Source organism: Nymphalis io, chromosome 6 (assembly GCF_905147045.1).
Source record: "Nymphalis io chromosome 6, ilAglIoxx1.1, whole genome shotgun sequence".
Lineage (NCBI taxonomy): Eukaryota > Metazoa > Arthropoda > Insecta > Lepidoptera > Nymphalidae > Nymphalis > Nymphalis io.
Window position 1 is genome coordinate 1,325,685 of NC_065893.1, and position 26,697 is coordinate 1,352,381.

The 26,697-nt window shown below is 32.0% G+C and overlaps 1 protein-coding gene and 3 long non-coding RNA genes across 4 annotated transcripts in view; 3 read left to right on the forward strand and 1 right to left on the reverse strand.

The window, feature by feature from the left end:
• LOC126769120 (angiotensin-converting enzyme) overlaps positions 1–26,697 on the reverse strand; it is a 174,374-nt gene that overhangs the window by 64,793 nt on the left and 82,884 nt on the right. The window lies entirely within an intron of this gene.
• On the forward strand, positions 9,813–10,927 carry LOC126769184 (uncharacterized). The gene is made up of 2 exons (XR_007669341.1): positions 9,813–9,973; positions 10,649–10,927. It is a non-coding gene; the product is annotated as an uncharacterized LOC126769184 (long non-coding RNA).
• Positions 13,617–14,671, forward strand: LOC126769186 (uncharacterized). The gene is made up of 2 exons (XR_007669343.1): positions 13,617–13,874; positions 14,413–14,671. It is a non-coding gene; the product is annotated as an uncharacterized LOC126769186 (long non-coding RNA).
• LOC126769185 (uncharacterized) lies at positions 25,539–26,588 on the forward strand. The gene is made up of 2 exons (XR_007669342.1): positions 25,539–25,686; positions 26,376–26,588. It is a non-coding gene; the product is annotated as an uncharacterized LOC126769185 (long non-coding RNA).

A 26,697-nucleotide genomic window follows, 5' to 3' on the forward strand; every position in this document is an offset into this window, starting at 1 on the left:
TTTTTTAAATACATTTAAGAAAGTTTATTTTGAAGATTTTTACTTAAATCACGTCTCATAGCTATTTTATTAGAATAATAATGTACAAGGTCAATCAATGGTGTTTTACTTCGATTTAATCTTCTAATGTTATATTAAATCATTTTTTTGTTACATCGTAAAGTTAAAATAACTAATGAATTGGTAGTACCCACGCAGACGAATCTGCACACAGACCTATCGCCTATTTACCAGTAATATAAATAAGTAATGACCGATATCAGATAGGAGACCACGTTTTATAACTTATTGCTATACCTTAGAAGTTATTTATCTTCTACCAAAAGTAAGCATAACTCTAGATAAACAGCCGTCTTTAATTTTTATACGACTAATATTTTTTTTTGTTACTGGTTGTATACTCGCTTATACCCTTTAAAATGAATTGCAATGTATCAGGGACAAATGGACTTGCGCATACCCCCCACTTAAAGATATAATTATAACGATTGTAACACAAATATAAGCTGGTATATAAGGACGTAAAGTATAATAATCTGATTCTATCAAATTTATATTTTTATAGATTAAAGTTACCGCCCGCGGCTTTGGTGGCGTATTCTACGACGTCAAGTTTTAATCCTGAAACACAGATTGTGATGCTGCCTTGTAATAAACATGCAAGCAAATTAAATAATAATAAGACACCAAGAGCAGGTCTTTAGAAATACAAATACAAGAAAAACAAAAGTATGTTATGTTGTAATTTAAAATAAAAATATATAACTTATTAAATCGTTACGAAATTATTATTACAAAAGCATAAAGTGAAACAAAATATATAACAAGTATATATTATTACTATTATAATATCATTAAAAAACAAACGTATGTTCGTTCAAACATTCATTTGTATGTAAATTGCGTATCAAGATTGTGTGTTTGACGCAATCGGAACGAATCCATCGCCTTAAACGTTATTACGGTAATAAACACCTTATATAGCAGTGGGCAGTTTTATATGTATAAATGTAGCGTTTTACATGTTCGATAAAAATGAGTCTTTTGATAAAATTAAAAAAAAAAATTAGGTTTTTTATATAAATGAATTATTACTTGGTGATCGAGCTTTATGTGAGTTCATCCATTCATGATATATTCTGCCGCAAAATAGCAATACTTAATATTGTTGTATTCCGGTTTGAAGGATGAGTGAGCCAGAGTAATTACAGGCAAGAGGGACATAACATCTTAGTTCCCACATATTGGCGATTTCTTACGATGCAAAAGTCTATACGCGGTGGGCACTCGTCATCAGGTGGCCCTTAAGGCTACCCACTTAATACCATCCATATAATATATCATAGAATAGCGCCGATATAGATAGTCCAGTGGTTAGAACGTGTGAATCTTAATCGATGATAGCGGGTTCGAGACTAGGCAAATAACACTCAATTGATATGTGCTTAATTTGTGTTTATAATTCATTTCTTTCTCATGAAGGAAAACATCATGAGAGATCCTGTGTGTGAGTTTAATTTCACAGAAATTCTGCCTTCCGTGTATCCACAAACACGCATTGGAGTAGCGTAGTGGAATAAGCTTCCAAACTCTTCTCAAAGGTTGAGGAGGTCTTAGCCTAAAACTGTTATTTTTACTAATAGCATAGTGCTATGTTACCGGTTCGGAAAGGAGATTCTATTACGTAGAACCGGCAAGAAAGTGCTTATTTTTATTCACGAGTATTGCCTTTACTGGTGACAGGACTGGTTCATTTTTGACCGGAGGGTCAGAATTGCCATTCCACACTTACGACCTAAATGTAAATAATTGTTATGTATATTATTGCATGTTCTATTATCAATATTATTAATAATAGAAGAACGCACATTTGTTACGCGAATGAATAAAAACTGCATCTTCGATTCGTAACATTAAATAATTTTTACCACGCCTTAATTTTAGACGGAAAGTCCGCAGTATAATGCTTAATATTGCGATATTGATGAACTAAGCTTTTTTTAAATGCCAACTATATTTTGCTAACCTTGAGCACACATGACTTACTAAATTTGAAAGATTTATGTCATCTGTAAAAAGTATTAATGTTGAAATATTATTAATATAATTAGTAATGACAACTACAATGAACTCTGACTGAAGATCTTGTATGGGTCAACAGTCTATCAAGAACTAACAGGCCAATTCGAATTATTCGATAGTTTGTGAGTTGACGAAAATCATTATAATTTCTCGAACTATATATTCCATATTTTAAAAAGTGTATGTATTTAGCGCGAGTGATACCATAAGGCATAGTTTATTAAATTCAATTGAAATATTCTGATAGGAATTCATCGTATGATATTTTTACGATGGTATTGAAAATCGATTTACAAAAAATATTACATTTCATTTGGAACATTATTGCAGTCGTATTTATTTTTTTTTTTATTTGATTCTTAATAAGTATTGAACCAAATCGAAACTGAACGCAGAAAACGATAAAATATCAAAAAGCGATATGCGACTATAATAATTATAATATATAAATGATACACGCATCAAAATATTGTAGCGTCTGTTTACAATATGCACGAGGGAGATACGAGTCTTACATACTTGATAGCGTTAAAGTTAACTGCTGGAGCTTGTTACTTATTCGTTGTGATGTGATGTCCCCCTGATCGATTTCGGCCACGGCAGCAAGTCTCACAAGAGCACTCTCTATTCCCTCACTCTCATAATGCGATGCTCACAACCCGATACCAACGGAAGTAGTTCAGGCGCAGGACTAACCGTTGTACTAGCTTTTCGAGACACGAGATTGTACACACTTCCAACTTCCAGACTGCGGGCTGCTATTAGGATCTTCGACAGAAAACTCAATAACTTTTATTCGCCTGACTTGCAATTGGACCTATGATGGATACGATGGATAACGTAATGTTAAATGTATGGAATTCACTAGACGACGCTGTTTTCATCCTATACAATCGTACTTAACGTCAACGCTGTCGAATTAGTAAAAATACTCGTAATAGGCGCATTGTTCTTACAGCATAAAGCTGTTCTTAAATTATATTGGTGTAGTAAAGTTGGATTCAGTTGCGTTATTTTATCAGTGATTACAAAAACTATCAGTCCATGATTAGCACAAAAATACTGTTTGTATGTATATAATTGCTATTTATAAAATATGATGATATAATTATAATGTAAAAGGAAATCATGAGTAAGTGTACCCAGCTATAACTCTTTTTTTATTTTGTTTGTAGTAATCTAAATCGCGTAACTGGATTTCGAAATCGCGTATGCCACACGTACTTTCAAATTACGTTTTTTTTTATTTTTGCTCTACGTCTTAATTTAATCTTATTTATATTTCAAATCATTTTTGTGTGCGTTTAAAGTTAAATAAACACGTGGTATTCATAATATTCAATAAAGTTTTTTAATTTAGTATTCACTAGCACACAAGTAGTATGAAAAAAGGTCTATGTTTGTATATTTTACTGGTGGTAGGGCTTTGTGCAAGCTTGTCTGGGTAGGTACCACCCACTCATCAGATATTCCAACGTAAAACAGCAGTATTTGATATTATTGTGTTCCGGTTTGAAGGGTAAATGAGCCAGTGTAATTACAGGCACAAGGGATGTAAAATCTTACTTTCCAAGGTTGCTGGCGCATTGGCGATGTAAGCGATGGTTGACATTTCTTACAATGCCAATGTCTAAGGGCGTTGGTGACCACTTACCATCAGCTAGCCTATATGCTCGTCCGCCTTCCTATTCTTTAAAAAAAATTATCAAAACTAATGAAAACAAACACCACATTTTTATCTACGTAATCATGCTTGTAACATAATTTTTATTGTTTTTTTTAATATATGCTATATATATATAAATTTATTCGTTAAATTAATATTTGCTGAACTTTATTCAATAGCTAGAGGTATACGTTTATGACTTTATCCAATAGCCACGTTCTAAATAATGTTATAAAAGTATTCGTATGGTTATGGACAAGGTTAGATGCTATGAGCTTTTAAAGCAATAATTTAAGTCATAACATATAATAATATTAATAAAAATTAAGCAATATCAATAATAAAAGTTGTAACTGTTAACGGCACCGCCCTCCACAAATGAAACTTTTTATTGATCGTATGATGCGCACGCGCACTGTGCAACGCCAAGGTCATTTGCACACCCACAAGAAAGGAGGCTTCGTTTAATGGGAGTGACGGAGTTACAACATTGTGAATGGACAAATCAACAACCGTATCTGTCATAAGAGTCGTAAGTTTTATTTGATTACGAGTTGTTCAACTACCCGCAGCTTTAAATTTTACTATGTAAGAGTAGTTGTGTTCTTCATATTTTTTTCATTTATTCATATTTGTATGACAATTATCTGTTTAAGCAAAACTGACTTCAAATAACACCAAACGGGAAATATTCACAATGAGTTTTCAAACAAGAAACGTATGTTTCAAATCGATTCGTAAATGGCAGTTCTGAGAAGCCAATTAAAAAAATACAATCAAATTGAGAACCTCTTGCTTCTTTTGAGTTCAGTTAAAAGTACGGTGTAATTGACCCAGTAGATAGAACGAGTAGCACTGAGCTTCCATAACTTATATATATATATATATATATTATACTCGTATATATAATATGAGATAGTTATTTTATATTAACAGTAATTTTCCTATAATTATTTTTTAAGAAATTGTATAAGCTAGATTTTCTTATAGATTTTATGTAACTGAGTTCAAAAAAAATAATTAATAGATGATGAAAAGGATGGAGATTTATTTAGATACAGGATAAATAATAATTGAATTGTATTAAAATAATTATTTACATATTATGTTACATCTTTATTCTGTAATCTTATGACGCTTCAAAAGTTACTTATTTACAAACTTATACTTTGATTTAGAATAAACATAAATATTACTAAAAATAAACTAATAAATTGGTTTTAAAATAAAGAATGTAAGTAATCTGATTCGGTGCAGAATGCCAATCAGTATAAATGTCAATTGAGTGTATTCAATAGTTTAATTTGTAATAACAAATTATTTATATAAGCTAAATGTGTTTTACATGATATTTATATGAATATATACAATTGAAAATTAAAAAGAAATATATAACTCATGATCACGCGGAATAGTTTTATTAATCGCAATTCCAATCATTTGGGCGATAAAAAAGCCGACTTTTTTGTCACTCACATGTTTAATAAATGTTGTGCGCTATAACAAAAAAAAAATTTAAGCATTAACTGAATGATGAAAATATAATATATAAAAATATATTTACAAAAATAAACGAATTTGCCAAGACAAGTCTTGGTCTTCAAATTCATTTATTTTTTCATATTTTAATCTTGAATAACATTTTACTCTCAAACTAAATCTTATAATTTAGTTTATCAACAGAAAAAAAACATCGGATTCCGACTACATAGAGACGAAATAAGATTTTTTTTATTGTTTAAAAATATCCTGAATTTGAATCTGATTCCAGTGCTACCTACCGGGTCCAATAAAAACCCACAAACTCACTCAAACCCACAAAAAATCATCAAAATCGATCCAGCCGAACGAGTTCAGTGACATACCGTGTGTATGTACATATACATACAGATGAATTGTATATATAAATATGTTAATAATGCTTAGATTATTAAAATAATTGAAACTAAATTATTATTTTGGGTACCCAAGACTACATGGAATATAAAATTTCATACTATACAAAGATTTCATCTCATATAATTACGGTAATCTCGTATTACACGTGTTGATTTGCCAATCTAACGGTTGAAAGTGACAAGCGATTCGAGATTTGATTTTTTTTTTCTTTCCGAGCCAGCAGTGATGGCTTTAAAATATTTCATTATTAAAATATAAACCACATTATTAAATGGTATACTTTTTTTATAAATGGTATTTGTAAATGGAATTGTATCATTGAGACGTCTCGATTTACTCGATATAATATTATCGTACCAAAATAATATAAAGAGGTTTTGTAAAAAATATTTTTTGTTATGATTTTGTACATAAATATGCGTATAATTATTATATAAAGTGTGAAAAAGAAGGAAATAAAATTTGATTAAGCTAACAACATCAAATTGAATATGAATTTATAAAGAAAATATTTTTATGTAATATTTTGTATGGAAATCTATTCTCCGGCAAAAGGCTATTGAGGACATAATAATAATCGCTTGTTCTTGTCGATTGAAGCGAATCGTTGGACGTCTGTCCGTTTTGCTCCATATACCGCCATACTTAGACGCGACATTGCAAAAGCCACGCATTTTCGCAAGAACCATTAAAATTGTTCTTTTATTATTTTACCTTAATACTTTATTTTTAAAAGTAAAAGTATCAGTTAAAAGAGAATTTTTTGCTTCACAATTTTAACCAGTTATATGTATGAAGCGAAGTAAAAGTTAGTTTCTGTTAATTATCAGCGCAAATTAAGTTAGTAGATAATAAAAATCTTAATGCTCCTTAAGATTAAGAGTAGTTAGCTTTTGGAATTCATGACATTAGAAGTATATTACTGATAACTAAATTAAAGAAATTTTTTCGTTTTCGGCCATGACGGCCTTCAAATCCTTGAAGGAGACATATTATCGTGCAAAAGTGCGTCCGGAAAAACAAGTGCACTAACCTTTTTCTCACACTCTTAATCGTATAGCAAATCTGATTTTGAACAACTTCAAGTACAAGACCAACGAGCTTAGGTTAGGCTGCTAGTGGCATGACATTGCTCGATGTGATTTATTGATAGGAAAACCAAATAACTTTTTAAGGCACGACCTGGAGCTCATGTCTACATCAACGAGGGCATAAAAATATTGTTAGGCTTATTATTTTTTCTTTATTAACTTACAATGGTTACAATAAATTCAACAAAAACCAGACAGTCTTACTTTCTTCTTTGGTTTAATTATTATTTTGTTTAATAGTTACATAATAAAATAAATGACCTGATGATAATTAAAAAAATAAAGTATCAATCTGCTTATGCTTCCCTGCTGGGCAAAGGTTCTTCTCCTTTTGGTGAGAAGGTATGTACTGGTGGTAGGGCTTTGTGCAAGCTCGTCTGGGTAGGTACCACCCACTCATCAGATATTCTACCGCAAAACAGCAATACTTGATATTGTTGTGTTTCGGTTTGAAGGGTGAGTGAGCCAGTGTAATTACAGGCACAAGGGACATAAAATCTTAGTTCCCAAGGTTGGTGGCGCATTGGATATGTAAGCGATGGTTGACATTTCTTACAATGCCAATGTCTAAGAGCGTTGGTGACCACTTACCATCAGGTGGCCCATATGCTCGTCCGCCTTCCTATTCTATATAAAAAAAAAAATGTAGTTCGTTACACCACGCTACTACTGTTGTTATGTTTAATGTAATATGGCACATATTCTGGATTGGTTGTTATTTGCTATGAATTCGCAGATGAAGATTTCAGGATCAACAGACTCATCATCAGTGAAAGTAAAACATAACAAATAAATGAAAAATTAAAATTGCCGAATCTATATTGCAGCCGGCTAATAAAAATACAACGCAATTACTGCACTGAAATCTTCAGCAATGAAAGTGGTTTTAAGCAAATCTTAGAATGTATTGTGTAATTAATATTTTCGCCTTTCATCTCGTTTCGAAACTGATACTAAGAAGGTCTGAACGAGGCAAAGCCACAACTATTAGCTTTCAAATAATTAGACCAGAAATGGACGTTTACATTCAAAACCACATATTAACAAGATAAAATAATTTCGGACAGGGGCGGTTTTTAAGAAAATTAGCCTTAAAGATAGATTTTGTCATTGAATTTTAAACAATTTATCAACTGACGTATCTTAAAATAGTTATTTTTATATAAGAGGGGGCAGATGGGTAGGAGGCACTTTATGGAAAGTGACTACCACCACCCATGGACATCTGCAACACCGGAAGGCTTGCAGGTACATGAGGGCCTTTAAGGAATGAGTGGGCTCTTTTCTTGAAGGTTCATTCAATATCGTACACTGAATGAAGAGGACGAGTTTAATTAATTAATTTAATTTAAAAAAAAACGCACACACATATTCATTATAGTATATTATATTGTATAAGTTTAACTAAATAAAAAATATATTTTATATTTTTTAATTTTCATTCTTTCAAATCGTCACCTAAATCTATAAATCGTGTTTAAAAGCACACCTGCACTATAACGCCGCATTTAATGGCTGCTATTATGTCACAACATATTGTTGGGCTCTATATTTAAAACTATTGTTCTAAATTTAAATAGGATTTTTACATTGATAATTTAATTCAACTAGACTTCGTGACTTCGTTAAGTTAGTTAGCGTACTTTAATCGTACCTTCGTAACGGTTGCTTGAACCGTTTGAAGGAAACAAACTTAAGAAATGCGATTATATACATTATGTTTATGGTATTTAAGAATATATTTGTATTGCAGTCTATTATTTCGCAACATGAAATACTAGAAGGCTTCCTGGTGATCGAATTTTATGTCATTGATCATATAGTAAGAGGAACATTTTATTCAAACCAAATATATTTATAAGAATATTGATGTTAGTCTATCAATTATTGCTATCGATTGTCATAGATCTTTTTAGGCATTTCAAAAAAGGAAGCAGTTCTCTATTCATATTTTTTTGTTCATCTTTGTTCGAGATATTTTTTTACCAGTTTGTCCATTTTCAACGACTCTTAACTACGTCTACCGATTTCGTTTTGTTTGTTGTTTCATTGCAGGGATTTAAATATATTTATTGTAAATAACTATTACTTGAAATGATCGTAGAAATAACTACAATAAGTCAGTTTTTAAATTGAGCCAAAGTTTATTAATTCATTTATTGCTTTATTGCTTTGCTGGTCAAATGTATGTTTTTTTTGCCAATAATCGAGCTCGTATCGGTTAAAGTCGACCACACCCAAGCAGCGCACATAGACGTTTTACATCAAAAAATAATAAAAAACAGTCATTTCTATAATTCTAAATTCAATTTTATTTAATCTTTATTTATCCGTGGACAATGTTAATATTCATTATTCTTATCTTTCAAAATAATAATAATATACGTCACAAACATACATGTGACGTTTATTATTATTTATAGACGTAACGTTATCTGTCTGTGTGCTTCAAAACTAGTAGTAATAATGCCTTGCATTTTTAATGCAATTTGGTGCGATCGATTTTTAATAATAATTTTAGGTTCAATGACACACCTGCTTCTATCTCTCTGGATATTTGTTATCATTTGATAATATTCTACCGCCACGTAGCAATACTTTTTAATATTTGTATTGTAGGTTGAAGGATGAGTGAGCCAGTGTAACTATAAGTGCTAAGGCATAACATCTTATTTCTTAAATATGGTGATGCCTTGTTATGTAAGTTATCTAAGGGATGGATAATATTTCTTACAATGACAATAGGCAGTGGTGAACAATTATCAACAATTAGTTCATTTGTCAGAACATATGAAATAAAAAATATATATATTACAAAAATAAACTAGTCGGTCGTAATTTTTACTTTACTATCAATAAATAAAAAGTAAGTGTAATGCTTCATAGAAAAAATGATTTTGTATTTAAGGGATGAAAACTCACATCCCAGCACGGACACGCATGGTTGACGTGAGCATAGTCGTGAGATGTCGTTATATGGCAGCTGTGAAAATTGATTTTTACACTTACGTTTAATAATGCTCTTAATGCCTATAAAAATTATATCAAAAATTAAATTGATTAACGTTCGGCGATATTGAATTCAATCTTTTATGCTTAATTAAATTTTGTATATATAGCAATATTGGGATTGTGTGTGTACTGTGACAATAAGAGTATTGTTAACGAGGCAACATGAAGTACTTCATCATATTCTTTTTTTGCCTCGTCGCTGTAACAACTGTTATGGCACAGGGTAAGTTTTTTTCAATCTAAATAATAAGGAAATCACTAATAATATCATTTCTTTTTACTTCAATAATCTTTCAAATATAGTATGGTTTGATCAATGACGTTCTTTACCACTGGTAGCAGTCTACAATAATGCTACATAAAAAATCAACACATTGTAAGAAACTAAAGGACGTTACATAAGCAAGCAAGTGATCAGTTTTTAGAGTTCATTAAACTTCAGCGATCACAATTTTCTTTATTAAGATTTCTAACATAAAAATCCAATAATGAAGCAGCGTTATTGTACAAATTCTTATCCTTGAAAGTTTTTTTTTTGTTTTATGAAAATGACTAGTAAGGAATCAGTTGCTAAGTCTTAAAGATCATTTTCATAAATGTTAACCCGTCAGTTAATAATGACGTCTAAACTGACTGGCATGACCTAAAACGTGTCCAATGCGTCTATTTCATCGAGTCAATCAATCGTCACCCATGTACAATGACAATGTTTCGTTGATATTTAAATAATTTCATAAAACACCAACTAACATAGAATCGAATATATTATGATCACTAGAAATTGATTGCTGAATAATATCAATTCATAGAGGTTTTCAAAAAATGCTGCCAGAACTATATATGAATACCTGTTTACCCTGAGTATAATAATTTAATAAAAATAACGTTATGTTTTCAGGTTCGAGCTACGCGACATGCTACAGCAATGACGATTGTAATCGAATGTGCTACCGAAGATGCGACCTCAACACTGTAGGCGTATGCAGCAACTACATCTGTTATTGCGCGCTTGTAAACCCATCACTGCCTCCTCCGATTCCAGGACCACTTCTATCGTCACGCCCTTGAATATAAAAAGTATTTTTTGACATTTAAAATGTTAATGAATACTTAACAATTTTACCTTCGAAATAAATTGTTTAAAAGGGAATAAAAAAATTGTTCTAATGAAAATTGATTTTGATTATTATTACAAAATTTTGTATTAAAAAATGTCGAATTGTCTAAATAAATTGTTTGATAGTTCATTTAAAAAAAAAAAACTGTTCATACATCCTTCATACATTTGATTTTTTGATTAAAAGTTTTTCGTGTTAAAGAAACTTTATTTCTCATTAAGAATCATATTCACTTACATGAGAACATAAAATAATTACAATAATTGCCTATCGGCGTAACAAGGTAACATTCATCGAGCATATTAGTAAAAAAGAAAGAAAAATACAGTTACGAATATTATATATAACACAGGGATCTTTAAACATTTGTTTTGAGGTTCGCGTGTCCTTTTCTTCATGCAAGAAAATTAACTGTTGTCTCTACAAAATGCCAATTACCAATACAACCTTTATAAGAGAGTAGAGCTGAAATGGTGGTTAGAATATATAGAATATATATATATGTATATATGAGTTTTCATGTATTTAATTTTGTCAATAATTATTCTCGTGCACGGTATTCTAGGAAAACATTCTTCATGAGTATGTCCCTTTAATACAATAATGCTAAGGATTATATAGAAGCGCTTCGTGTGTGACAACTCAATAAAACGCTAGTATTCTGACTTTTTTTCAAGCATAGTTAAAACTCGCCAATGCGCCGCTATCCGAGTCAGCTGTGAAGTGAATCTATAAATAATATTATTTACATCGAAATGATTTTGAAATTTAATATATTTATTCCAATTACTATCCTACTCATATTATAGGCATACCAACACTAACACATTTTTAGAGTAATAATAATAATAATATCCTGGAACATTATTCACACATAGCCATCTGATCCCAAACTAAACAGAGCTTGTACTATGGAAACAAGACAACTACATTTATTATTACAAGATATACTACTTTTCTTTTGTAAATACATACTTATACAGCTAATTACACCCAGACTCGGGACAAACAGACATTTTCATGTACATAAATGTCTGTCATGGGTGGGAATCGAATCTTTTACCTTCGGCGTGAAAGGCAAGTAGCTACCAACTACGCCAATTGGCCCAAATTCAAATAGAAGATTATATACCATTAATATTGTGACCCGAAAAATGCTATTGGATTGACTCGTGCCAACAACGAATAAGATAAAAGACATAAAAATCACAACACAGGCTTTTTAAAATTGTATATATTTAATGTAATGTAATGTACACGTAACAAAAATCATAAAAACTTGCGGGCATTCCTTGCAAAGTAAGTAAACAAGCCGTTGCTCCTGCGCCTGAACTCTTTTCGGTCGTGTCGGATTGCCGTCCCATCGGCTTATGAGAGTTAGGGAATAGAGAGTGCACCTGTGTTTGCGCACACACTTGTGCACTATAATATCTCCTGCGTAGTTGGCTAATCTTTCTCAAGATTAGCCACCGTGGCCGAAATCGGTCTTGAGGACATTATTATTCCTCCCATGAAATTCATTTATACAAGGACTGGTCATATAGCGCGAAGGCAACCTGACAGCCTCGACAAGCTGATGGTGCTGCTGTGCTGAGATAAAATAAAGAAAAAAAACATTGCGCTGTATATAACCTCAAAAAAACTATTTCATAATTAAATTAAACTAAATTATTGGGAGTATATTATAATAGCTTAATCTGAATTTTTGCAAAATGTTTTTTTTTATATGACTAACGAAATTATCTCATAAGGAAGTGTATAATATTATAATAGATTGAAAATAACCTAATATTATTATTGAATGAACATTTAGTCAGACTTGATAATATGAAAATTAGATTATAAAAATACACGTTATCCAAAAAATGCATTTCTTACATATTTAAAATGGAATAAAACTCCCTATCCACATAAAATTGACGATGACTCTAGATAACCTTCAAAAACCCTAAAAACATATTTCACGTTTTCACGTTTGCCAAATGATGGGTTAGGCACGTTTTTATTTGACAAGAATATACGTGCGTTTTGGCTTCGGTACAAATCCAAGGGTTAGTAATTTCCTCATGATATTTCCTAGATAGCGGTGAGCATTCTTCGGACAATAACTGATGCAACGGTGATATCATAGGCTCGCTTCTAGTATTTCTATCTGTCATAGTTTAGAAGGAGATGGCAATGCGGAATTGGTAGAGCACCAAACATTCTTTGAGAAGTTTTCTTTACTCGGCCCTCTTATTACGTGGTACAAGCGTTTTTTTAAACAACCTAACCGAGATAGCTCTCGTAGGTAAGGGTCAAATATTATTATATGGGGTATATATTAAATTTCCTCCGCATTAAAAAAAGGGTACAGCGACCATGTACAATGTACCTACTTTCCCAAATAGTGTTGGGTTTACACAGTATACAGTACTACTGCATTACTGTAGACCAGGTAATCGATAATCGATTACATTAATTGGTAACACTAATACGTAATAAGTGATTTTTAATATATCAAAATCGTAATAAAATGCTTTTTCGATTATTAAATAAAATATGTATATTCGTCATTATGTGACAAACTTTGGCTATACGTAATAAATCAGTATATGGTACATAATCTTTTACAATATATTAAAAGACGTATTATGTTTTTCATATGAACACCATATGTATAATATGAACATCGCTGCTGTTTGCTGTGCGGAGCTCAGTGATTTATATAATTTTTAAAATATTTCAGGATTAAGAAAACATTTGTGTTATAATGTATAAAAGAACATATTATAGACGCAGTTGAATCAATCAGCTAGTCGATAAACGTGATTGATAAGCGTTTCGAAGAAATTGAATTAAATGTTCCATGCTTTATTGATGTTTGTATAAATACAGCTTCATGTTTGTGCAGATGCATTGCGACATAAGGGCGTATTGTTATAAATTAAATCATGAAGTTCTTGGCAGTTTTCGTTTTTGGAATCCTCGCAGTTACGAGTATTATGGCGATTCCGCCACCGCCTGGTAAGACTTTTAAATTTAACGTCAAATTTTATTAATTAATATTTTGTAATTGTAGTACTTCGGTACAGAAGCTTAATGTTCTCTTATCTTATCACGAATCTGAGCTTTATTAACAGTCAGTTGCTTATTCGTGGTAACTTAATATATTTAAGGTTTTTTATATAAAATCGATACCCAACCATGCAGATCATGGTCAGTGGTCACCGTCGTCAATATACAATAATGAAATAAAATATAAACCATCCCTTATGTACTGCCAACTTTAGAATATATATATATATATATATATAATATAATATATATATTTATATAAATTAGCTCAAAAAATAATGTACATGTCATCGTGACTGATTGTGGATACTCGAACAAGAGAAACTGACTCGTTGGTCTAGTGGCTTTGGCCTTCCTGTAATTAGAAACAGTCTGCAAATAGGTAATTTTTAAACTCTCATGCCTCAAACGCAAAATTGGTGCTGTGCTCTTTTAAAAATAACCGATAAGTAACTTGACAAAATATGCAATGTATATTCTTTGACAGGTCCAGGTAGTGTTGGTGGACAGCTTGTGACATGTTACAGCGATGAAGATTGTGATCGAATGTGCAACCGGAAATGCGACCTGTACTCTACAATAGGCGTTTGCTCCAACTACAACTGTTATTGCGCGCTTCTTAGTCAATCAAGCCCTCCAAATCCAAGATCAAATCTGCCATCAGTACGCCCTTGAATTTAACAGCGCATTTGTTAACATTTGAAATGTAAACAAAAACATATTAAAATAAATAATTTGAAAATGAATTAATAATAAGTTCTTTTAATTTTATCGATGATCGGTTTAAGTGAACGCTTAAGTGACAAAATAATGCAAATAAAACAGAATAACGTTAGTTTACAAATGTATAAAGATAATTTGTACTCTTTCTTCTACAAGTATAAAAATAATTATATCCGAATTAACTAATTAGATACTTAACTTATCTACGATTATATTAGATATATAATGATTTATTGGATAAATAAATAATCTTAATCCATTACAGTTTTAAAAATAAAGAATACAAATATACTAAAAATAATAATAATTAGGAATCTCATTTGACATCATACATACATATATTTATTATATTTTTTTTTATGTAATGGACCCCCATTGGGTAAAATTAGATAAATACAACATGTAAATACACCACACGGAAGGCTGGGGCGGCTGCTGAGAGTGCAGCAGCGAGAAAGCGGGAGAAGTATGCCCGCTTTTGTAAAAAAAATTTATTTGTGCCACTAGCGTTCGTGACGTCGGGATGTTGGGGGTCGGATGCCCTTACTTTAATAAGGGAGATTGGCTGTTACCTTAGAGAGAGAGGACTTGACAGTAGCTCCGGGTCCTATTTGGTACAGAGGTTGTCCGTTGCCGTACAGCGCGGAAATGCGGCCTACATTCGGTTTATAGACATTTATTTCTCATAAAGAATACAAAAAATTCACTTAAAATGAGAAATATACAATTTTTTACGTTAATTTAAGTTAAAAATAAAGATAGTGTCTCGGATACAGTAAATTAAAGTAGTTAACAATATTAAAAAAGATGTACGTAGTATTAGAAAAGTAATAATTACGCATGCTATAAAAACTTACAATGCAACGCATAGCGGTGAGACCACATTAACTGATATTTATTTTAGTAATAGTTACTTTGTATATATTTGATAAGGCGATTCTTGAATATTGTAAAACTTTCTCTGTTTACAATTTCATCGCTTAACTTATTATAAATTTGCACTCCTTCGAACATTATATCCCTCTTTCCATAGTTAGTTCTAATTATTTACATTTTTCAGTTATACAGTTCTATTTATATTACATTATGGGCAGCTTTGCGTCGGGTGGGAATCGGGAGGGACTATTTTAAATTTGACTTAAATAATAATAAAAAAAATACATTTTTCTGTGTTAACGTGTAAAATATTTTAACTTAGATATAATATTTATGTTTCAATGTAATATTAAATAAATTTAGTTTTACAAAATAAAATAAAAACATGTAAATATGTTTTAGATGATGTATTTTTCTATTATTTCATTTTTTAGCAAAAATTTACATGGAGGTATAATTATTTGTCCTACAATTTAAAAAAAAAACACGAAATCCCGAAGAGTTTCATATTAAAGAATGATTTGATGACCAATTTTGTTTAGTGCGGACAATCTCAGAGGAGATTGGACAACTGCGCAGGAAGTATTATAGTGCACAGGTGTGTGTATATAAACACAGGCGCACTTTCTATTCTCTCACACTCATAATCCCATTGGACGGCTATCCGACACAGTGTTCCGAGAGAGTGTTCAGGTGTTCAGGCACCAGCAGCAGTTTTTCATGGCACATGAGTGTATGCACTTCCAGACTCCTGGTTATTACTGAGAATTTTCGACAGAAAAACTCAATAATTTTTTATTAGCTTGGGATTTGAACCCAGCATCGGATAAAGCATTAGATCCTGACTGCTACTTTATATGTAGCTAAAAGACCAATAAAGCAGTCATTAAATAATATAAAAATAAATAAATAATGTAATCATAAGATTAACAGGTGATTAGTTTAACAATGCTGTGTTCTTCTTTCGAATATCAAATCAATAATGACAAAAAGAGATAAATCTGTGTTTAACTAAACAGCTGAGTAGCTCTTATACGTAAGGTCGTTAAAATTTAACTTAGCGACTATTTGAGATTTGTTAATATCGAAAATGGTCTTCACTAAGCATATGCCGTGTGTGTTCAGAAGCCGCTTCCTTGAAACCAATATATTATAATCGTTTCTCATGTCAATAATTTTTACCCATACAACATAGCCTGATATATATAAATAGAGCATTCACGTCTGTGCAGACAACATAGTTATTTTTTATTCTCACTAATATTTTTTATCAAAATAATACACTGGGAAGATCCCAAAATGAGTCACTGGGCCTTCCCAACATGGAACTTTGTGGTGCTTTCGATGGATTTAACGTATGACAAAACTATATCAAGTATTATATACAACAATATCAAGTATTGCTATTGCAAAACAGCAATACTTGATATTGTTGTGTTCCGGTTTGAAGGGTGAGTGAGCCAGTGTAATTACAGGCACAAGGGACATAAAATCTTAATTCCCAAGGTTGGTGGCGCATTGGCTATAAGCGATGGTTGACATTTCTTAAAATGCCAATGTCTAAGGGCGTTTGGTGACCACTTACCATCAGGTGGCCCATATGCTCGTCCACCTTCCTATTCTATAAAAAAAATAAAAAAAATGTAAATTACGTATGTAAAATATTTAATAACGTATGTAAAATACCTCGGTAAATATTTTACATTGCCAAACATTTAGAATAATTTTATAAAGATTATATAGGTTTTATATTCAGAACCATTCTTAAATAAAAAAAGTAACTAAGATTTAAAAAAATAGTAAAATTTTATACAAGTATTGTATGTATTTAGGAACAGGGTGAATGCCGTTACAGATACAGTATTATAGTATATAACAAGTATATATACAAAATATCTAAGTTAAGAATAGTTACTGTATAAACCTTGAATGAAAAAAACCAGCGTTTGACCGTTGAATGATGTTAAGCATGACACGGTCTAGGATGTAGCACGCTTGCCTAGAAGAAACCTGTTTAGTCTAGATTTGAAGACATCAACGTTGTACCTATCAGGAAATACATTTAGGCAAAGTATTTCAAAGTTTCACACTGCTAATGATAAACGTAGATTCGAAGGGCTTTGTACGTAGGTGGGGAATTTTCACTGTGAACCTATGGCGCTTTGGTCGCGTTTGCCTGACCGTTCGATAGTAAAAGGGGGCGGGAGGAATCAATTCGTGTAATTCCTGAGCACATTCTATGGTATAAGCAAGAATGCTAGCAGCATTTTCCCGTTGCATCGCTATTCCAATAATTATTCTGGACCAATAACAAATCACAAATGCAAGTAGTAATTAATTAATAGTACATAAATATTATAAATAAATCTTAATGCAATAAAAGTTAACGACAATAATAATTTGGTTTTTGTTTAATAAATTGGATCATTGATTATGGCTTCTCCGTAAGAAGAAGAATAAGGGATGTTAGTTCTTTTTTAAGTTAACTGATTATGCTACTAAATAACCAACAAGTTGTTTAATTTATCTACTAATAAACTTAGTGGTAGATCTTGGTGTTCGTCTGGAGAGGTACCACCCAATCATCAGATACTGCTGGTATGAAAGGAGAGTGAGCCAGTGTAACTACTAGCAGGGACATAACATCTACGGGAACGAAGATGTTATGGTTCTGAACGGAATTGTTAATATTTTGTACATCGCCAATGTCTTAGGGCGGTGGTGACCTCTTACCATCAGGTGGTCCATTTGCCAGTTCGCCTACTAATTTCATAAAATATAAATAATTATAAACTTTCATTCGATAAAGAACAAATATGTTTTGATTTCAACTGATACGTATTAGACTGAATTTTAAATGACACATGCAGATTTCCTCACAATCTTCACAACAGAGTACGAAATGAATTATAAACATAAATAAATTCAATCGTGTTTGATTTGAACCCGCAATCTTCGGTTAAAATTGACATGTTCTTGCCGGCAATCACATTTATAGATAAAAAAATTATAGAGAAGTATTTTCCCGCAAATACATTTCAATTAAGCTTTTCCAAATAAAAATAGAAAATGCATATAGTTAACTTATCGAATAAAAATAAAAAATTAAATTGAAATCGCACATGAAAAAAGTAATTAAATATAAGATATATATAAAAATAATAAAAATACCAAAGTATACAAATCAATCGGTGGAATAGAGTTACTGCTGAATATGCCGTTTGTCGAATTTCAAACCTTCAAACCAATTTTATTGAATCCATAGCCGATATGACTTAGTGGTTAGAACGCGTAAATCTTAACCAATGATCATGGTTTCAAGCCCGGGCAAGTACCACTTTCATTTTCATGTGCTTAATTTGTGTTTATAATTCATCTCGTGCTTGACGGTGAAGGAAAACATCGTAAGGAAACCTGCATGTGTCTAATTTCATTGAAGTTATGCCACATGTGTATTCTACCAACCCGCATTGGAGCAGCGTAGTGGAATAAGCTCCAAACCTTCCCCTCAAAAGGGAGAGGAGGCTTTAGGCCAGCAGTGGAACATTAATAGGCTGTTACTGTTGTACTATAAAATTACATGATGAGTCAGTCTCATCATAATGAACAATAAGCATTGTTCATTATGATGAGACTGACTAGTAGCACGTTGATATTACATACCTATAATGGGGTTAATACTATTATTTATAGAAATTGATATCGATAAAATATTCGGTTCACTTCATAGTAAAGTACGCATGGTGCGTCGCTAACGATTGCGCTTGTTGTCAAGTTAAGGCCGTAACTGAATAAATTTACTTAAGTACCAGATTTCATTATGGTTAAAGAAATAATTGATTTCAACACTACTATGTTATAATATATAATATAATATAATTTAATTCTATAATACTATTTGTCGTTTGTATTATTTTTTTCAAATTATTCTACCAATTTATTTTTATGAAACATTCACATGTAGGTAATCTATAGGCTGCAAATCCGAAGACAGTAAAATAAAACATTCCTGGGAACTATCATCATTACTTACTATCATGAAATTCTCTGTAGCCTGTATGGAAGTAGGCAATACATATTGCTACTACTGCGTACCTCGGAAAGCACGCCCCTTGGTTCCGCCTGAACTCAGTTTGGTCGTATTGAAGCGTCTATCAGATTATGAGAGTGCACCAATGTTTGCACAATGTATTATCTCAAACGTAGTTTCCTTTTATTTATAGAATAGGTAGGCGGACGAGCAAATGGGCCACCTAATGGTAAGTGGTCACTACTGCCCATGGACATTGGCATTGAAAGAAATGTTAACCATCGTTTACATCACTAATGCGCCACCAACCTTGGGAACTAAGATGTTATGTCCCTTGTGCCTGTAATTACACTGGCTCACTCACCTTCAAACTGGAACTGGAAATACTGGAATAGTAGCAAGTACTGACGAACTTGCACAAAGCTCGTACCACGAGTAAAAGTCCTAGTCTCCGTTAAAAATGACAGCCGTAACCGAATTCGGTCACGAGTGGTCAGGAGGACTAGGCCATAATTTTTTTTTATATTCTCGTTACACATAATTCATAATTCAAATAAATTTCATATGAATAAAATTATCATAATAAATTAAATTATTGTAAATTTTTTATAATAACTTTAAGAAGTCGGGCGTGTTAACCAACTCATAATTAATGTCATCGATAGGCATTTCGATTAAATTGAATTATTTTCTTCACGCTTTATTGACATTTGTATAAATACAGCAGCATGTTCCTGTAGATGCATTGTGACATATCGCTTGTTAAAAAATAAATCTATAGATAAATACAACATGTAAATACACCACACGGAAGGCTGGGGCGGCTGCTGAGAGTGCAGCAGCGAGAAAGCGGGAGAAGTATGCCCGCTTTTGTAAAAAAAATTTATTTGTGCCACTAGCGTTCGTGACGTCGGGATGTTGGGGGTCGGATGCCCTTACTTTAATAAGGGAGATTGGCTGTTACCTTAGAGAGAGAGGACTTGACAGTAGCTCCGGGTCCTATTTGGTACAGAGGTTGTCCGTTGCCGTACAGCGCGGAAATGCGGCCTACATTCGGTTTATAGACATTTATTTCTCATAAAGAATACAAAAAATTCACTTAAAATGAGAAATATACAATTTTTTACGTTAATTTAAGTTAAAAATAAAGATAGTGTCTCGGATACAGTAAATTAAAGTAGTTAACAATATTAAAAAAGATGTACGTAGTATTAGAAAAGTAATAATTACGCATGCTATAAAAACTTACAATGCAACGCATAGCGGTGAGACCACATTAACTGATATTTATTTTAGTAATAGTTACTTTGTATATATTTGATAAGGCGATTCTTGAATATTGTAAAACTTTCTCTGTTTACAATTTCATCGCTTAACTTATTATAAATTTGCACTCCTTCGAACATTATATCCCTCTTTCCATAGTTAGTTCTAATTATTTACATTTTTCAGTTATACAGTTCTATTTATATTACATTATGGGCAGCTTTGCGTCGGGTGGGAATCGGGAGGGACTATTTTAAATTTGACTTAAATAATAATAAAAAAAATACATTTTTCTGTGTTAACGTGTAAAATATTTTAACTTAGATATAATATTTATGTTTCAATGTAATATTAAATAAATTTAGTTTTACAAAATAAAATAAAAACATGTAAATATGTTTTAGATGATGTATTTTTCTATTATTTCATTTTTTAGCAAAAATTTACATGGAGGTATAATTATTTGTCCTACAATTTAAAAAAAAAACACGAAATCCCGAAGAGTTTCATATTAAAGAATGATTTGATGACCAATTTTGTTTAGTGCGGACAATCTCAGAGGAGATTGGACAACTGCGCAGGAAGTATTATAGTGCACAGGTGTGTGTATATAAACACAGGCGCACTTTCTATTCTCTCACACTCATAATCCCATTGGACGGCTATCCGACACAGTGTTCCGAGAGAGTGTTCAGGTGTTCAGGCACCAGCAGCAGTTTTTCATGGCACATGAGTGTATGCACTTCCAGACTCCTGGTTATTACTGAGAATTTTCGACAGAAAAACTCAATAATTTTTTATTAGCTTGGGATTTGAACCCAGCATCGGATAAAGCATTAGATCCTGACTGCTACTTTATATGTAGCTAAAAGACCAATAAAGCAGTCATTAAATAATATAAAAATAAATAAATAATGTAATCATAAGATTAACAGGTGATTAGTTTAACAATGCTGTGTTCTTCTTTCGAATATCAAATCAATAATGACAAAAAGAGATAAATCTGTGTTTAACTAAACAGCTGAGTAGCTCTTATACGTAAGGTCGTTAAAATTTAACTTAGCGACTATTTGAGATTTGTTAATATCGAAAATGGTCTTCACTAAGCATATGCCGTGTGTGTTCAGAAGCCGCTTCCTTGAAACCAATATATTATAATCGTTTCTCATGTCAATAATTTTTACCCATACAACATAGCCTGATATATATAAATAGAGCATTCACGTCTGTGCAGACAACATAGTTATTTTTTATTCTCACTAATATTTTTTATCAAAATAATACACTGGGAAGATCCCAAAATGAGTCACTGGGCCTTCCCAACATGGAACTTTGTGGTGCTTTCGATGGATTTAACGTATGACAAAACTATATCAAGTATTATATACAACAATATCAAGTATTGCTATTGCAAAACAGCAATACTTGATATTGTTGTGTTCCGGTTTGAAGGGTGAGTGAGCCAGTGTAATTACAGGCACAAGGGACATAAAATCTTAATTCCCAAGGTTGGTGGCGCATTGGCTATAAGCGATGGTTGACATTTCTTAAAATGCCAATGTCTAAGGGCGTTTGGTGACCACTTACCATCAGGTGGCCCATATGCTCGTCCACCTTCCTATTCTATAAAAAAAATAAAAAAAATGTAAATTACGTATGTAAAATATTTAATAACGTATGTAAAATACCTCGGTAAATATTTTACATTGCCAAACATTTAGAATAATTTTATAAAGATTATATAGGTTTTATATTCAGAACCATTCTTAAATAAAAAAAGTAACTAAGATTTAAAAAAATAGTAAAATTTTATACAAGTATTGTATGTATTTAGGAACAGGGTGAATGCCGTTACAGATACAGTATTATAGTATATAACAAGTATATATACAAAATATCTAAGTTAAGAATAGTTACTGTATAAACCTTGAATGAAAAAAACCAGCGTTTGACCGTTGAATGATGTTAAGCATGACACGGTCTAGGATGTAGCACGCTTGCCTAGAAGAAACCTGTTTAGTCTAGATTTGAAGACATCAACGTTGTACCTATCAGGAAATACATTTAGGCAAAGTATTTCAAAGTTTCACACTGCTAATGATAAACGTAGATTCGAAGGGCTTTGTACGTAGGTGGGGAATTTTCACTGTGAACCTATGGCGCTTTGGTCGCGTTTGCCTGACCGTTCGATAGTAAAAGGGGGCGGGAGGAATCAATTCGTGTAATTCCTGAGCACATTCTATGGTATAAGCAAGAATGCTAGCAGCATTTTCCCGTTGCATCGCTATTCCAATAATTATTCTGGACCAATAACAAATCACAAATGCAAGTAGTAATTAATTAATAGTACATAAATATTATAAATAAATCTTAATGCAATAAAAGTTAACGACAACAATAATTTGGTTTTTGTTTAATAAATTGGATCATTGATTATGGCTTCTCCGTAAGAAGAAGAATAAGGGATGTTAGTTCTTTTTTAAGTTAACTGATTATGCTACTAAATAACCAACAAGTTGTTTAATTTATCTACTAATAAACTTAGTGGTAGATCTTGGTGTTCGTCTGGAGAGGTACCACCCAATCATCAGATACTGCTGGTATGAAAGGAGAGTGAGCCAGTGTAACTACTAGCAGGGACATAACATCTACGGGAACGAAGATGTTATGGTTCTGAACGGAATTGTTAATATTTTGTACATCGCCAATGTCTTAGGGCGGTGGTGACCTCTTACCATCAGGTGGTCCATTTGCCAGTTCGCCTACTAATTTCATAAAATATAAATAATTATAAACTTTCATTCGATAAAGAACAAATATGTTTTGATTTCAACTGATACGTATTAGACTGAATTTTAAATGACACATGCAGATTTCCTCACAATCTTCACAACAGAGTACGAAATGAATTATAAACATAAATAAATTCAATCGTGTTTGATTTGAACCCGCAATCTTCGGTTAAAATTGACATGTTCTTGCCGGCAATCACATTTATAGATAAAAAAATTATAGAGAAGTATTTTCCCGCAAATACATTTCAATTAAGCTTTTCCAAATAAAAATAGAAAATGCATATAGTTAACTTATCGAATAAAAATAAAAAATTAAATTGAAATCGCACATGAAAAAAGTAATTAAATATAAGATATATATAAAAATAATAAAAATACCAAAGTATACAAATCAATCGGTGGAATAGAGTTACTGCTGAATATGCCGTTTGTCGAATTTCAAACCTTCAAACCAATTTTATTGAATCCATAGCCGATATGACTTAGTGGTTAGAACGCGTAAATCTTAACCAATGATCATGGTTTCAAGCCCGGGCAAGTACCACTTTCATTTTCATGTGCTTAATTTGTGTTTATAATTCATCTCGTGCTTGACGGTGAAGGAAAACATCGTAAGGAAACCTGCATGTGTCTAATTTCATTGAAGTTATGCCACATGTGTATTCTACCAACCCGCATTGGAGCAGCGTAGTGGAATAAGCTCCAAACCTTCCCCTCAAAAGGGAGAGGAGGCTTTAGGCCAGCAGTGGAACATTAATAGGCTGTTACTGTTGTACTATAAAATTACATGATGAGTCAGTCTCATCATAATGAACAATAAGCATTGTTCATTATGATGAGACTGACTAGTAGCACGTTGATATTACATACCTATAATGGGGTTAATACTATTATTTATAGAAATTGATATCGATAAAATATTCGGTTCACTTCATAGTAAAGTACGCATGGTGCGTCGCTAACGATTGCGCTTGTTGTCAAGTTAAGGCCGTAACTGAATAAATTTACTTAAGTACCAGATTTCATTATGGTTAAAGAAATAATTGATTTCAACACTACTATGTTATAATATATAATATAATATAATTTAATTCTATAATACTATTTGTCGTTTGTATTATTTTTTTCAAATTATTCTACCAATTTATTTTTATGAAACATTCACATGTAGGTAATCTATAGGCTGCAAATCCGAAGACAGTAAAATAAAACATTCCTGGGAACTATCATCATTACTTACTATCATGAAATTCTCTGTAGCCTGTATGGAAGTAGGCAATACATATTGCTACTACTGCGTACCTCGGAAAGCACGCCCCTTGGTTCCGCCTGAACTCAGTTTGGTCGTATTGAAGCGTCTATCAGATTATGAGAGTGCACCAATGTTTGCACAATGTATTATCTCAAACGTAGTTTCCTTTTATTTATAGAATAGGTAGGCGGACGAGCAAATGGGCCACCTAATGGTAAGTGGTCACTACTGCCCATGGACATTGGCATTGAAAGAAATGTTAACCATCGTTTACATCACTAATGCGCCACCAACCTTGGGAACTAAGATGTTATGTCCCTTGTGCCTGTAATTACACTGGCTCACTCACCTTCAAACTGGAACTGGAAATACTGGAATAGTAGCAAGTACTGACGAACTTGCACAAAGCTCGTACCACGAGTAAAAGTCCTAGTCTCCGTTAAAAATGACAGCCGTAACCGAATTCGGTCACGAGTGGTCAGGAGGACTAGGCCATAATTTTTTTTTATATTCTCGTTACACATAATTCATAATTCAAATAAATTTCATATGAATAAAATTATCATAATAAATTAAATTATTGTAAATTTTTTATAATAACTTTAAGAAGTCGGGCGTGTTAACCAACTCATAATTAATGTCATCGATAGGCATTTCGATTAAATTGAATTATTTTCTTCACGCTTTATTGACATTTGTATAAATACAGCAGCATGTTCCTGTAGATGCATTGTGACATATCGCTTGTTAAAAAATAAATCATGAAGTACTTCGCTGTTCTGGTTTTAGCCATCATCTCCGTAACATATGTTATGGCTGGTAAGAATTAATTTAATTATCTTGTCTTAAATATTTTTTATATGACTAAGCTTAAGCGTCCGTTTTCTAATCTTTAAAGGCACTTGAACAACATTCATTATTGGAAATAGTGAGTGACAGAGTTTAATTTTTTTTCTGTATTCTTTTTAAAAAAGGCCTTTTTGCAATATAACTTTTATAATATTTTTAACGATTTTTTAACGTAATTGACGCGCACGAACTATGTCTCATCCCCTCTGTCATCTAATAAATCAGTATGAGACATGGTGATAGACCTGTGACATTTTCCTCTGCAAACACAGGAAACAGGGGATGACAGGTATGTATGGGGCATGTTTATCAGTATCATACAACTCGTATATCTAACTTAGGATATTATGGAAAACCACCGTGCTGCCTCCCTTTGGGTTGGTGGTGCCACATTTGGCAGAATGGCATTCCACACATGCACATATTATTTTTCACCGCCGAGCACGAGATGAATTATAATCACAAAATTATAACTGTAAACTCAGTGGTCATTTTCCGAATTTTATCACTATCTTTATTATCAGTATAATTATTGTTTAAATGTGTTTTTTTTTTAAATTTTGTATATTATAAAAGTGACTGTACATAGTTATGTAAATAAATATCGTCTTAATAAAAAAATTCAGTATTATAAATGTAAAAATGAATATTATTTTCAGGTACCTACGTTCCATGCATAAATAACGACGATTGTAACCGCATGTGTAATCAAATATGCAACCCGTCTTCTGTGGAAGGAGTGTGTGCATACAACGCATGCTTCTGCATGCTTGTTAGGAATCTCCAAGGACGACATCACGGATAAAATTTAAAAGCATTATGATGATAAAATGCATTTTGTGAGATGTCACAATAAATGTAAATGATGAAAATATTCGTTTCATTTCAATATATGAAAACTGTTTTAAGTTATATGTATATATGTTTATATTTAAGTTATATGTATATATGTTTATATGTGTTTCCAAAAATTATATATTT